This window comes from Girardinichthys multiradiatus, chromosome 24 (genome assembly GCF_021462225.1).
Source record: "Girardinichthys multiradiatus isolate DD_20200921_A chromosome 24, DD_fGirMul_XY1, whole genome shotgun sequence".
In the NCBI taxonomy this organism is placed as follows: domain Eukaryota; kingdom Metazoa; phylum Chordata; class Actinopteri; order Cyprinodontiformes; family Goodeidae; genus Girardinichthys; species Girardinichthys multiradiatus.
Window position 1 is genome coordinate 4,593,533 of NC_061816.1, and position 16,083 is coordinate 4,609,615.

The 16,083-nt window shown below is 41.1% G+C and overlaps 1 protein-coding gene and 1 pseudogene across 1 annotated transcript in view; both read left to right on the forward strand.

Annotated features, from left to right (window-relative positions):
* The window catches only part of LOC124861450, a 700,723-nt pseudogene that overhangs the window by 682,798 nt on the left and 1,842 nt on the right, over positions 1-16,083 (forward strand).
* LOC124861512 (protein NLRC3-like) overlaps positions 1-16,083 on the forward strand; it is a 737,509-nt gene that overhangs the window by 564,526 nt on the left and 156,900 nt on the right. The window lies entirely within an intron of this gene.

Sequence of the window (16,083 nt, forward strand, 5' to 3'; positions counted from 1 at the left end):
TATGAAGATGCTGGGTTCAAACTTCCAGCAACCTCCAGGTTTTCAGGAGGTGCATCAAAGCTTCACTCTAAACCTGTGGCAAGAAAAAAATTAGATGTGAATTATTATTTGTAGCAGCTGGATTTCCTTGCTTGTTGGCAAAGTGGGTAGAGGTGCTGTGCTGTAGGCAAGGTTTGCAGGTACACAGGGTAGGACGTTTTGATCAGCTTATTAAAAACAGCATTAGTTAGATCAGTCACTGATGTTGGGAGACATGACTTGGGTCTCGAGACCGTTCTACTGGGCTGATGTTGGTCAAGATTTATCCACCATGATCAAATCTATTCTTAGGGAAATGGTTTTAGTGAAGAGAGACAGATGGAAGCTTTAGGATCCTCACAGTGAGACGGTTGTGGTCTAAGATGTATCACCTGTCTAAGACAGCCCAGTTCAGATGATCTTTCCACTCTAGAAATCCTTCCTATTAGTGTCTCTATGGTCCACAGCTCACTGGATGAAACTGTTTCCTCTTCTGATACAAGTGAATTCAGAATGAACATATTTACAAAGGTTGGTAGAAAGGTATTACTTTCTGCAGATACCGTGGACACAAAACAGATTCTTTGTTAAAATAAAGCACCTTTCTCTATTTGTTTTTCATTATAAGTCTAGATTTGTCATGTTATTTTGACAGTGTTCTCTCCTGATTAGACCACAGCTGGGGCCAAACACTGTTGAGCTGGATGTCACCTGTGCTGAAAGCCAGCAGATAACCAAACCCCAGCATGATTTCAATGTGTGAGAACATAATAGAAGGGGAGGAAGGGAGGGAATAAAGCTCCGACAGCAAGGGATCAAAGTCTGTGGTGACATTAACGTCAGTCCAACTGTGGAAATAAAAAGATAAAAGTCCAGAAAAAGACAGAAAACCTGAATGAGCCAACAGCTCAGTGTGATAGACTAAAGTACTGAGAACATCTAGTGTCCTAGTTCAAGTCCTCAACTGTACAAAGAGCTTATATTAATAGATCTTTACCATAAATGATGTCGAGATAGTTTAACAGCTTTAGACATTTTTCTATGACTTTATCAATGGAATTGAACTTGACATTAGTTAGTAAAGTTGAAAGAAAATTCACATTATTTGATAAACCAGCTGCTGTCAGCTCCATCCATCACATTGAGCCAATAGGTCAGAGGTCATGACTGAAAGGCTTTACAATATTACAGTAAAATGTCTGTTTGAATAGCTTAAGGTGTTTGCTCAGAGATCAGCAACATGGAGGTCATGGGATCAAGACTGAGAAGATCCATGTTTTTAAAAACCAAAACTGAACAATTTGAGAGAACTTTGAACAACATTTCAAAGAGTTGAACCAGTGTGAGTCAATAGCTCAACATGATGGACCGTAGGTGGAGATTCAAGAAAGTCTGGGTTCAATATCTCATTAGGAACCCTTTAGGAGCTGATTTGTTGTGAAGAACCTCAGAGTTTGTATTTTGAGAAGTTCAGGGATGAAAGTGAAAAGTTGAAAAGCACCAAGAGAAGAGAGATGAGAGAGGAGCAGACCTGATGGTGTGGAGGAACTGTCTGTGACCAGAAGATGTCAGTGGTGGAGTTCCTGGGTTCAAGTCCTGCCTGAGCTACAACCTGGAGTAGAAGATCTAGTCCTGCATAATGGTTTGCTCAGAGTGTAGAGAGAACTGTTAGGAGTTGACAAGGTCCTATGTTCACAGCACATCTAGATGTTGGAGAAGCAGGACGTAAAAGTGAAAGAACCTTTATACTGCATGTAAGAACCACTGACATAGTTTAGCATATATTACACACATTTAACACTACGTTACATACTTTAGTGAACTACGGCGCAGAATTTTACTTGATTTGTGCTGTCCACTGTTCACTACTTTTTGACCAACACGGTTTGTGTCTAACTAACTGAATGCAGCAACAACACAACTTAACAAAACATGCTATTAATTATTATTTATTCTCGTTGTTTACGAGAAACAAAATAGATCATTTATATAGAAATAGATTTAAATTTTTTTAGTCAACAACAATAAAAATCTGCACCTACCTACAAATTCTACATGAATAAGATGTAGGAAGCACAAGATCAAAATACTAGCTTAAGTTGTCTAGACTAGAGGTGTTGTGTGACAGCTACTACTACATGCAACTTTGCAAGATTTTTTTATAGGATGATCCAGGCCTAGTGAATAGTGGAGATTTGAACCAGACGCTGCACCACTGGTGACTTACGGTCGCGAACAGTCCACACCACCAGACCCTTCACACATTATTATTTAGAGAGTACATTATTAGATTCAGACGAGGCAGGGTGTGGCCACCTAAGTCCAGTTGTAATCTTTCAGGTCAGCTGCCCTGAAAGATTAAAGTCCTCTAAAATGGTGGGGATGATACATCCCCACCCTAACCTGTCGTCTTGGCTCCCCCTTGCCGTAGCATCATAGGTGTACCTACATAATCTACCATGACACTAATTGTTGGGCTTTTGGTTTTTCTTTTGCTGAAAGTTGGAACACTGAGTTTGAATTTGTTTATGAAGGACTGGAGGTGGCAGGGTTTGAACCCAGGATCATCGGGTCCACAGCACAGCGCCTCTAATGACATGACCAACCAACCAGCTGAGAACCAAAGAGATCTAGTTATGTATAAAAAACAAATGTTTCTCCATAAATGTTCTGTTACTGTTTCTCTACAAGGTCGACCCAAAGTGGGTAAAACTGTAAATAATAACCTCAGCAAACACTAGTGTTGTGAAGGGGTTAAATATAAAACACACATGAAGATCCTGTGGAATAAACAACGTTATAAATAAGAAGCTGGTGCTCATCACACGCCTACAGAGTGAAGGGAAATGTGATTTATATCTAACCTGCCTCTTTGGTTTTTATCTGCCAGCAAACAATCTGGAATAAACTTTAACCTGGAGACAAACATGTTGAAACCAGAAAAACATCTTAGGTTTTGTACCATTATAACGCTGCTGTTCAGTAAAAATCATTATCTTTAAATAATTTCACAGATATGATATAAATGAGATTTATTTGCTGCGTAACGTCTTCACTACAACATAGTTTGTTCATGTCTAGTTAGAAAAATATTGGTGAAAAACAAAGTATACTTTAAAGATGCAGTGAGTACAGTAAGATGCAGCAGCATCTAGTGGCCGATTAGCAGATTACAACCCAAAGATCCCCCTCCCCCCCAGAAAACCCCAATCTCTAAACCAATTCCCAGTGATTAATGGTAAATCTAGTTAATTAGACCAAAATAAACTGAAATGCTGCTTAACAAAGCAGAAAATTAACATGTCTTAGAATGGATCAAAGAGGAAACTGAGAAAGGATCCACTGTGTTTAAATAAATACTATAGTATAAATTACATTATTTATGTTGAGTAAAATGTGAAATTAATGAACACAATTTGTTTTTAAATTACGTAATTAAAAGAAACAAAAACTTGGCTCCAGTGTTTCAGCTCAAGGTTTTGTCCAAAACATCTAGTTTAATAAAAATAAAAACCTGACCTCTACAGTGACCCTCAAGTCTCCACACCGCTGTTAAAATACCAGGTTTTTATGTTGGCTTGTTGGAAATGAGACGATGATAAATCATTAAACTTTCTCCCTGGTGCATGATGGTACACAGCTGTCCTCACAGAAGCTGATGTAGGAAGTCACAGCCTCTGTGTACTCGTCCAGACTGTTGGTAGTAGTCCTGAACACATCCCAGTCTGTACAGCCTAAACACGCCTGGAGATTCTCCACAGCCTCACTGCTCCACTTCCTTGTCATCCTCACAACAGGTTTGCAGAGCTTTAGTTTCTGCCTGTATGCAGGAATCAGGTGGACCATGATGTGGTCGGATTGGCCCAGTGCAGCACGTGGGACGGCGTGATAAGCGTCTCTGATGGTGGTGTAACAGTGATCCAGAATGTTGTCCTCTCTGGTCGGACATTTAATAAACTGTCTATATTTGGGGAGTTCGTGGGTGAGATTACCTTTGTTAAAGTCGCCAACGACGATAACTAAGGAGTCCGGGTTGGTCCGCTCCACACTCAGTACCTGGTCGGCGAGCATGCGCTGTGCGACCTGCACGTTAGCTTGCGGCGGGATGTAAACCCCGACCAGGATGAACGAGGCGAAGTCACGGTAGAAAAAAAAAAATTTTGCATCCAGAGACCGATGATTGTCACTCAGAATCAGCTTTATTTTAATCTTGCAAGAGAGAAGGATTTTTACAGCATTGGAGATGTGCTCAGTAGTGCTGCCAAATCATTCTGGATAGACAAAGCAAAGGTTCTCCTAGAAGCTACAACAGTTTTCAAGGTGACTCTCATGAGACCTGTTGTCCTAGACATAATCTTAACAGTGTGGCGTACATATTATCTCACACAGCTGCAAGCTGAGAAACCATTACTCTAAGACTAAATAAGAGAAGAATGGAACAACACTGAGGGGTTCTAATACTTTTGTCAGTTCCTGTAGAATATCAAAGAGCAAATCAAGCAAGGCACTAAAAATTTCTATAACAATCCACCCTCTTCAATCATAATGAAACTAGTTTCATATGTTATCGAACACCCAAGAAAAGTTTTACTGAATAAACATGAAGGAAAGTACAAGAAAATGAATTTCAAAAATATGAATTGATTAGTAATAAAATGAATAATAAAAACAAATCAAAAAGTGATTATATGAAACAAGTAGTAATAAACATTGACTAAATAATGTAAAGTGAATAACGAAACATTATTACAAAGCTAAACACTACAACAAATCTATTATTACTGTTATCCTCTTTGTTGGAAACAATTTGTCATTCTGATGGAAACAAAGCATCTCTCCAATCAACAACCTTTTAAGGAATGATCAGATAAAATGAATACATAAATAATATAAAGAATTCAAACACTCAAAAAATTAAATGAAGAAAATATAGTAGAATATATTAGTACACCAACATAGTAGCAAAATGAAATCATGAGTTATCATGTACCCTGTGTGTGTTCGGTACACATCTACATCATTAGAATTAGGAGGATTATTTGAATAGATGTAAATTGAATATCGGTAAGTAAATTTATTGGAAAGTATCATCATCATGAGAGTCACTTTCAGACTCATCAGAGCAATCCATGGGTTCCCCTTCACCTGTGAGGAGGGGCATCTGATATGACCTAGAGGTAATCAATCTATTAATTAGAGTACGCAGGCAGGGCACAGCAAATGAGGATACCTGCCAAGGTGACAAAAGAAGTCATACCTGCAATAATAAAACCCTCCCATTTACCAAAAGTGTCAGAAAACCAATCAGGTAAAGAATCTACACAAGAGTCTTTTGTCATGTGATGAGCCAGGGTGCGCAATTCATCTAGGGCTCTGGCTACGGAACCATCAGGAGCTGTATTATTTGGAATAAAGGTGCAGCATAAAGAACCAGACATGGCACAAACACCTCCCTTTTCAGCGAACAATGTGTCTAAGGCCATTCTGTTTTGCCAAGACATAAGAGAACTGGAGGATAATTGGTCAGTTACGCCGACCATCACATCTCTGGTAATGTTTGCAAAGCGCTGTATATTATAGTGAACATAATTAATGCAATCAACATTTTTGTTAGGAGTAATCCAAATAAATATTGATTCAAACCCATTGGCTATGGGATTGGCTAACTTATATTCATCTGGTACACCACGTGGAATCCCAATGGCATCGAAATAAATGGGATTGTTATGTCTGAAAGAAAAATTCACTGCACGTTTATGACGAAGAATCGAGGATGGAGAAGTTGGCAGATGTCCAAGCAAAGCCACTGGTGGAGCTAATCTAACTAAAGTACATGTTCCTGACCAAGAAGAAGGCAAATAATTAAACAGTGTCTTCCCACCACAAAACCAGAAGAAGTCAGCACGTGCATGAAGGAGTGAACTAGCATTATCCCAGGTTGTAGCATTTATGGTATCTGAACACCAAGACTTAGACATGTGACCCACAAAGCTGTCATTCCTCCTGGTAAGGCATGTATAATTTCCTGCTCTAGGAGTAAAAACAGGAGGGAAGGTGTGGTTGTTAGCAGGTGGGAAAAGGTCACTCAAAGTGGAACAATGTGTAGAGCTAACATGCAGTCAAAGGGCGGTGCGTGTTATATAATAAAGGAGCAGGAGTAGTGAAAAGTTGTGGTCTGGCTGATGAACAGGCAATACACTCTGTCATGTTATCCCCTTTAGCAGTAAATGTAATCCATTCTAACCAGTTGTTTTTGTCAGAAAATCCAGTTTCAACCTGCAACATTACTTCAGGTGACGAGACATTTAAGTAAGTGACCAATGCTTGAGGAGGTGTGGTTGGGCTAGGAGAAGGGTTGACACCAGTACTATCTAGAACTTCATCAGGAGGTTTAGGTTGATCCACAAACTGAATTCGAAACAATCCCAGTGGGTCTCTTCCAGAAACATCAGCTCCTAAAATCCAAACAAGTTCATGAAGTTCTGCATGATTAACAGTAGGCCAGAGATTCTTCCACATTCCTGACAGTTATTACCAGGGGATTATATCTAGAGTTGTCAGCTCGCTGGGTAGATTTGTCTCTAATCAAACTGATGTGTTGCCGCAGGCCCTGTGGAATATAGTTAGAGTTTGGGTTGACATAACCTTTTGGATTTGAATTCCAGTACACATAAGTCCAGTCCAGACACGGGTTGATACCCCACTTTCCAATTACTAGCCTCCCAGGTGTGCGGACACAAATGTACACATCTGCATTCTGAAACCAACTGTCATGACCTCTGCAGGGGACCACATCACAGAGGTCAATCCTCGCTGCCACTGTGGTATTCTTAGGAACCTGTATGGTTACCAGCCCTGAGTTCCTCTCTACGATGGCCATCGAGACAGCTCTGCCTGTCCTGATGTGCTTTTGAGCAACAAACGCATGCAAAGGAAAAAAACAATATAACATAACAATGATGAATACAAAGAGTAACACATATGCAATAGTCTTTGCCTATCTCTTGTAATTCTTCATTTTAGAAGATTCGGGGCTGAAAAGAGGCATCCTCTTCTCATCCAAGTACTCCTTTTAACAAACGTTGCACTGCCCAAAGGATTATTATGCCCTTGTAAGAACAATGTTCTTCACCCACCTTTTCAATCACTCTCCAGTGATTAGCTTACAGTTTGTAGCCTTGTGGTGGGCTGCTGTCCTCACATGTTAAGCAGGAGATGATCCAGGTAAAAGATTATTTGGATCCTGGGGACCAGGGGAATCCAGAGGACCTGGAATCTGCTTGCAATGTGATGCAATGTGATGCGGGATTCGCTCTGCCATCTTCACAGCCGTGTGGGTGACCAGCAGGATCTGAAATGGTCCTCTCAAGCGCCTGGACTTCCAGTGTTTCTTCCTAAACTCTCTGACCAGAACCCAGTCGCCTGGCACCAAATAATGGAGGGGAGATGTGGCTGTCTCAGGTAGTGTCGCTTTCACCGTCTGTGAAACTTGAGAAAGCACAGTGGACAGGTTTTGACAGTAAGACAACATCTTATCTTCATACAAAGATGTGAAGGGCAATGGTCTTGGCAATGTCCCCATGCCCAAATTTGGAGGTCTGCCAAACAGCACCTCAAAAGGACTGAGGTTTACTCGTGCTCTTTGCCTCATTCTCGTATAAGTGAGCACAATAGGCAGGGCCTTTGTCCAAGGTAAGCCAGTTTCTTTACAACACTAATTTTAATTTCAAAGTTCCATTTTCACGTTCCACTGCGCCACCACTCTATGGATGCTATGCACAGTGCGTTTGTAGGTCAAACCCCAGGAACTAACTCACCTACTTTATTGCTGCATTCACAAAATGAGTTCCATTGTCGCTAGAAATCTTTGAAGGAATGCCCCATCAGGGAATTATTTCTGTTAAAAGGGCTTTGGTGACTGTGTGGCTGTCTGCGTTTTTGCTTGGAAACGTTTCAATCCATTTGCTAATGGATGTCAACAACAACCAGCACATACTTTTTCCCTTCAGATGGAGTGAGTTCAATGAAGTCCATCATAAGATGTTCAAATGGGCTATCTGGTTGTGGATGTGCAGCTTGAGTCATCTGTGGTGTTTTGCCTGCATTGTATGCTGCACAGACCATACAAGATTGACAGAACTTATGAGCATAAATACAGAAACTTTTTGTGAACCACTGAAATGTTAAAGAAGCTATCATTCCCTCTTATGAACAATGATCCAAACCATGTGTGAGCTTTGCATAATGTGGAAAGAAGTGTTTGGGAAGACATGGTTTATCGGTCGGGCCCATCCAAACCCCATCAGTGCATTTCGCTCCTGCAGAAGCCCACACGCGCTTCTCCCCCACAGAAGTAAAACTCTGTAGCACTTTCAACTCCTACAGGGGTGGAGAGGGAGGGGTATCCTTGTGTGTGTGCAAAGCGGTGAAAAGAGGAGCAGAAGAAGCCGCTAGTTTCGCTGCTAAATCCGCTCTGTTGTTTCCCTGTGAAACAACATCTGTCGAAGATGTGTGTGCTGCGCATTTACACACAGAGATGGCTTTTGATAAAATAATTGCTCCAAGCAAGTTAGAAACCTGGACATGGTTCAAAATGGGTTTTCCATTGGTTTAAAAAAAATTTCTGTGCTTCCACATTCCCCCCAAATTATGGACTATACCAAATCCCTACCTCGAGTCTGTGTAAATATTTACAGTTTGATTTTCGACTAATTTGCAAGCTTTAGTCAGTGCCACAAGCTCAGCAGCCTGAGCAGAAAAGTGTTATGGCAGTCAGCCTGAAACAAGAGTTTCATGGGAAGAACACACTGTAAAACCCACCTGATTCTTACCAGTATCAGGGTTTTGAAAAGCCGAACCACCATCAACAAATAAAATCATCTCCGGATTCTCCAGAGGTATCTCAGAAAAGTCAGGCCGGGGTGTGCAAACTTCCTCCAACACTGAAACACTGAAACGTTATGAGGCTCCCTATCTTCTGGCATGGGGAGAAGTGTTGCTGGATTGAGCACAGTACACCTTTTAACAGTTATATTTGGCATGTCCAGAAGGATTGATGTGTATCTTAGCCAGCGAGCAGCAGAAAGGTGTGATGTTTTTTGTTGAAGCAGAATAAGAGCAACACAGTGTGGAACCAAAACTGTGAGGTCTGCATATCCGACTGTGTCTCGAGAAGCCAACACAGCTTTTTCTGCAGCTGCCAAAGCACGAAGGCAGTTAGGGAGTCCCATAGCCACGGGATCCAATTTTGCAGAAAAATAAGCAACAAGTCGCAGGTTAACTCCATGATTTTGGAGGAGAACTGATGTCATGCACCCATGCTTTTCATAAACGGCCTGAAAAAAAGGTTTGTTAGGATTCAGTAATCCTAAAGTAGGAGCCTTTTGCAAAGCCACCTTAAGTTGTATGAAAGCTGCTTCTGCTTCAGGTGTCCAAACAATATTGTCCTGAGATTGAAAACCTTTACCATGCATGAGAGCACCCAACGGGGTTTCCATACAGGAATAATTAGGAATAAAATTCCTGCAATATAAAGTCATGCCCAAAAATGACTTCAGCTGTTTTTTGTAACAGGTTTTGGAATGTTCTGCACCGCATTCACACGCTTTGAAGAAAGAGTTTTATTTTCAGCAGAAATAACATGACCTAAAAAGGTTACTTTTAGCTGGACAAGCTGAAGTTTAGAAAGAGAGGCATTGTGCCTCTCTGAATGCAAATGTTTCAAACAGTGTGACCGTGTCCTTCTCACTTCGCTCTTTAGTAGGACAACAAAGCAGAAGATCATCAACATACTGCAATAAAGCAGAGCCTGAGGTCAACTCCAATGACTCAAGACTAGCTTTCAATGCAGCATTATATATAGTCGGACAATAACCCTGACACAGATGAGTGAAAGTGTAAGGTTTTCCTTCAAACTCAAAAGCAAACCAAAATTGGCTGTGCTTATCAACAGGTACACTAAAAAACGCATTTGAAAAGATCAACAACAGAAAAAAAACTTTGCATCTGGAGGAACTTGTGACAAAATAGTGTGCGGGTTTGGAACTGTAGGAACTCTGGCTTCTACTGAAGCATTTACAGCTTGTAAATCTTGCACAAACCTCCATTCATCAGGTTCTCCTTTACTCCTGATCTTTTTAACAGGAAAAAGAGGAGTTCTTACAGGAGAACTTTCACAAGGAACAATAGTTCCTTCTTTCAGAAGTGATTCAAAAACAGGTTTGATTCCTGCAATGGCTTCTGGTTTGAGTGGGTATTTTTTCACACACGGTCTGCAGTTTGACTTTGGAGTCACAACAACAGGTTCACAACATTTTATGAGTCCCACATCATATTTACTTTTTGCCCACAGGCCAGGAGGCACCTGGACCAACAATGGATGTGAAGTGACGTCAATTTCAACGAATGAGCCATTTTGGGAAAAAAGATAATGTTCTGGGATCAACTGAACAGTTCTTTGGCAGGGCAGTGTGCTAAGAAAAGGTCTTTTAAATGCAGAAAGTCTCTTAGAAAACATAAGATTAGTATTTGTTGGTACCACAGTCCAATCAGATACTTTTTCATACTGCAACACAAAATAGTTCACATTTTGCCAAAGCGATATGTGGGACAGTGTCTCTTGTTTTGAAAAACTGCAGCTGGTGTGAGTTCAGACAAACAGCAAGTGCGGCTGTATTAGCATTCCAATACAGCATAGACGTGGTTAGGTTTTCACAAGAAATGCGAAACCAAGCTTTCTCATATTCTTTGTCAGAACCCAACGACATATGAGCAATACAGTTTAAATCAACAGCTTGCATAAAATCACAGGAGGGATTAACAACTGATCTAACCTCCTTCAGCAACAGCTGTGAACACAATAAATTTTGCACTTTCCACTCATAAGCATAGTTTAATGCTTGTGGACTGAACTGTACTGCAGTAAACACTGTGTCAGCTTGAGTAGAGACCCTTACCCCCTCTGGGGTGGACATTAGAATGATCCCTAGCTTGCACATCAAATCTCTGCCCATCAAATTTACAGGACACAATGATGATAAGAGGAAACAATGTTTGAAAGTAAACCCATCAGGTGTTACACATGTGATGGGCTTTGTAACATGTTCCCTTGTCGTCTGCCCTGATGCTGACATAAAGAAAACATGATTTCCGCTGAGTTTTGGGGGTGTTGAAAATTCCTCTGCCTTAACAACAGAAGAAGTTGCTCCTGAGTCTACATTAAATTATATTTTCTTTCCTGAGACTATAAGATCAAACATTGGGAAAGCTTTATATGCCTCTGAGGTAAAATGAGCATAAGTTGGTATATATTTTCTCTCAAATTTCTTTTCCAAAACAGCAATAGCATGTTGCACTTTAGTCAAGTCATCACAGTCATTGCACAGCAGCTTTTCATTGCGTGAAAGGAAGGAAAGTGGATTGAGCGTCTGTATGTAAATGTGTGTGTGTGTGTGTGTGTGTGTGTTCCTGTCTTGGCATCACAGTGAGAACCATTTTCTCGATTTCACCATCAAATTGACGACCGTTTGTACCACAGTGAGGACATTTTGCTGATCCTCACAACCTATTTTGCTAACGGTTAGGTTTAGGACTAAGGTGTGAATTGACTTTAGGTTAAGGTTAGGGTTAGGTAAGCACTGGTAATAGTTAGGTTTAGGGTTATTGTCAGGGTTAGGGCATAGAAAGGGTTGAAAATGACTGAAAATCAATGGAAGTCAATGGGAGTCAACACATGGACCTCACTATATATAGCAAAACAAGAGTGTGTGTGTGTGTGTGTGTGTGTGTGTGTGTGTGTGTCTATCTGAGAAATAGGATAGGTAGGAAAAGAGTGTGGAGCAGTTGGGTGTGTGTTAAAGAGGTGTGGTGTGGTACCGTTTTGACGAGACGGCTGACACTGTGGTGGGTTGCGCTTGCCCTCCTCTGCCTCAGTTAGTCAATCAGCCTGGTAAGATGCAGCCTCAGCTGGGTAGGGGGTTGCTCCCTCCAATATCCCCTTCTGCCACACTTGAAACAGGTGTCTGGATCACAAAAACGTCTTCACGGACCTCTCCGTTGGCCTCGCTTTCGTCAATATCCTCCATCCCTATTCCTTCCGATATTTTGGTACATCATAATCGTGGCTAGATGCAGTTCTTTGTCAGATGCTTCTTTTTTACTCCGCTGCCGTTCTTCAAACATGAGTTGAGCATGTTTTGCATGCCTACGAACATCGGCAAGGCGAGGATGATCAGCCCAGACCACATATGCCCCCTTAAGATGTTGTGCTAAAAGTGGAAGCATTCCTTTTATGACCGCATCACAAACAAGGGTCTCCCAGACCCCTGCTTCTGTACCCACTTGTGTGGGCGTTTCAATCCCACTGTACTTGGTCACTGCTTCGATCACTCTGGTGATGAAATTGTTAGTGTCTTCATCACCTTTCTGCTTGCAGGCATAGATGTTAGTCATATTGATCTTTCGGGGAAACTCTGTCCTTATGGGAACCACCACGACAGTAATGGCATTCCTGTAGTCCATATTTTAATCATTATCCCAATCCTCATGTTTCAGACGTAGGTTTGGAACAGGGAGCTTGTTATAGATTTTTGCAATGTCAGACGCAGTTATTTTACGTGTCAGGATTCTGCGTATTTCAGCACCAGTAGGATGATATTCCTTGCAAAAATCAGAGAAACTGGTGGAAAAAACTTCACCTGACTGAGATAGGTCAGGGAGAAGTTTTGCGCACTCCTCGATGTCATGAGAAGTGCAAGACCAGAAAAGCAGGTTAGGTCCATAGGTGCAGTGAGAGTGTGTCCCTGAGCCTTCAGTCTGGTATGAGAAGACGGAGGGCTGGAGCTCGGACCTGGCTGTGAATCAGAAGGATCTGAGGAGCTGGGCAGCTGTGCAGATGTGCTGTCTTCCACCTTAAGTGATTGCTGTTGCTGCGAGGCTGTAGATGTGGCTGGTTCTGCAGCTGGAGGTCTGGAGGTCGCTGCTGCAGAGGAGGTGCTGTCAAGCTGCTGTTCGTTTCTGATGGGTCGGTAAACATATGAGTCCAGATCGTGGTCCACCACAGCCACCAGAGTCGTCAAAGCTCGTAGATCAGGGTGTAGAGAGTGAGAAACAAGAGAAGAATTACAGAAGTGTCAGACTTTACAGCTGTATTATAAGGGGGTGGGGTTATTTTGTGTGTGTTTGCATCAGTATAAGGACCAAAGTTGGTAAGAACAGGTACAGAGATAGAGCTTTTATTTTGTTGCCCCCCCATGGGTTTACTGTCATCCTGATTCCCTGGCATCAATTTAGAGGTTTTTTCCTTTTGGCGTCGATCAGCTTTCTCTTTCCAACATTTTAAGCATGCCTTATATTTTTTCATAGCCTGATCATCTTTTTGATCTATTTTCTTTTGTTTCTCTAATTTTTCCTCCTTTTCTTTTATAGCTTCTTCAACCCTCTGTAAAACTGTAAGATTGTATGAACCCCTTGCAGGAGAGTTAAATTCTTCAACCCATTTATTGATACACTCAGTGCTTTGTGGACCATATTTTTTTTACCATAAAATCGAACGTTTCTCCCTGGGGAGGAGGAGGTGATCCATTTGAACTGAACTGCTGTCCCAAACTTGACAACCTTGCAACAACCCTTACTTACTGGTAATGGGTGGAATGTTCCTTTAAAACCTGCAGATGTCTGCACAAGAGTTTAGTTTTCTGGCACCCTAATCGCCTTCCCGCTAACTCACTGGTTAGGGGAGCCTCACTCAACCATACAGGGAGGGGTCTCTTCTGTGAATTACTGTTCGTGCGCAGCGTGGCATCCACCACGCCAGCGAGGTCCGTACACCTCGCTCCTGTTCCAAGGCGGACAAAATCCCAGATCCCCTTTTTCCCCAGTAGAAAACAGTTAGTTTTAACCTTTTAGTTAAAATTTAAGAAGTCATTATTATTAAGCCTTTTATTATTTTCTCTATTTCTGCTTTTTTTTTTTTTAATATATATATATTTTGCAATTTAATTTATAGGCCTTTGGTTATAATTTGTTTTTGTTTTCTTTTCCTAATACAACCTAATGATAATTATTAAATTGTGCTGATTCAAGATCTCACCATCTCTGGGAAAAATCAGGTTCTTTCTGGATTCCAGTGCTGAGTCTCCCAGGAACCTCGACGCAGAAGTCCTCTGTCCCTGTAACTCTAAGCGGGGTAAAGGCAAGGAATCTCTTCCAAGGCTGGCGCCTGGCACTTCTTCGTCGATGTCCCCAGAGTAAATCAGTCAAGGAATCCTGTTCGTGACACCAATTGTTGTAGAAATATTCATATCCAGAGACTGATGATTGTCAATCAGAATCAGCTTTATTCAAATCTTGCAAGAGAAGGATTTTGCAGCATTGGAGATGTGCTCAGTAGTGCTGCCAAATCATTCTGACTAGACAAAGCAAAGGTTCTCCTTATAAGCTACAAGAGTCTTCAAGGTAATTTCCATGAGACCCAGAGAGACAAGGTGAAACCTGTTGTCCTAGACATAATCTTAACAGTGTGGCTTACATATTATCTCACACAGGTGCAAGCAGAAGGCTGAGAAACTATTACTCTAAGACTAAATAAGAGAAGAATGGAACAACACTGAGGGGTTCTAATACTTTAGTCAGTTCCTGTAGAATATCAAGGAGCAAATCAAGCAAGGCACTAAAAATTTCTATAATTTTTGAGATTCATCTCAGGATGTAAACCTCTTATCTACCTTTGGACTTTGTTCTGTCTGATTAACTTGCCTTCATTGTTCTCACTGTTGCACTGGAATATTTTCATTTCCAGATCAGTTCTTGGCTTAATAACTGTGTCTCCAGCTTCCTGTCAGACATTGAAACAGAGCAGCTGCAGCCTCTGATCACAGACTTGTATTAGATTTACTGTTCCTTCAGTAGGGTTAGGGTTAGGGATGCTAAAGGTTGGAAAAACTCATTTATCTAACAAACTACAACAGCAGCTGGAGCTGTGCAGCTTAATGTAACTGAAGGATTTTAAACACATTTTAAGGACATTATAAAAATCCCTTTATGGCTGTTCCTGTTTTTAATGTTTTATTTATATCTTTGTTTTTATTTGACACATTTCTTGAAAATGAGACCCAGTGTCACAATGAGATTTATCTGTAGAAATAAAAGTGGAATAAAAAATCAGAATAAAAATAAATAATCTAAAGCCAAAAGTAAAAACAATGTTTGTCATAAGACTCCAATAATTTCAGAAAGACAACAACTGTTCAAATATTCTACATCTACTAAAATATTTTACAATTAAGAATAAAAGATCTTAATGTCATAACAATTACATTTTTCCAATAAATAAAAAAGTATGAATAAAAATAAATATGACAAGTCAGACTCTGCTCAGGTAGGACCTTCCCCTCTGGGGACAGCTGTCCCTGAATGGGAAAAGACACGTAGCTTTTGGAGCAGGACACCACATGGACCTTCGTCTTTGTCTGTTTGTTGTTCTACAGAATGTGAGCTAATGTTTCCTGGTTCCTCCACAGAGTGGACCAGCAGAACTCAGAGGTTCCCAGTGGTCCGTCTGTCCAGCATCATCAAACACAGCTGGACTCCATATTTATGGTGTGTACATGTACAACAACTACTTCTCCATCGGTTCTGTTCACAGTCATCTCCATGCTGCACTTTGTAGACCAGAGGACTGTCAGTCTGTCCAACATGGACCTGATGTTTGGCTCCAAGATCTCAGTCTGATGTGTCCTTCATATATTGTTCTGTTCCAGCTACTGGAGGACAACATTGTTACTTTTGTGAAGAACGAGCTGAAGAAGATCCAGAAGGTTCTGAGTCCAGATTACCCAGGAGGCTTAGAGAGTCAGTGGGAGGATGAGGAGGTGTTGGAAGGTGAGGATAAAGAGAAGAGGAGGAGCAACAGAGAGGCTTTTGTGAAGATCACACTGAACTTCCTGAAGAAGATGAAGCATGAGGAGCTGGCTGAACATCTGCAGAGCAGTAAGAGGATTTATATAAAGTTTAAACCTTGAGATAAAATCATGTGCTTAGTGATATATTATGGATGCAGAATTACAT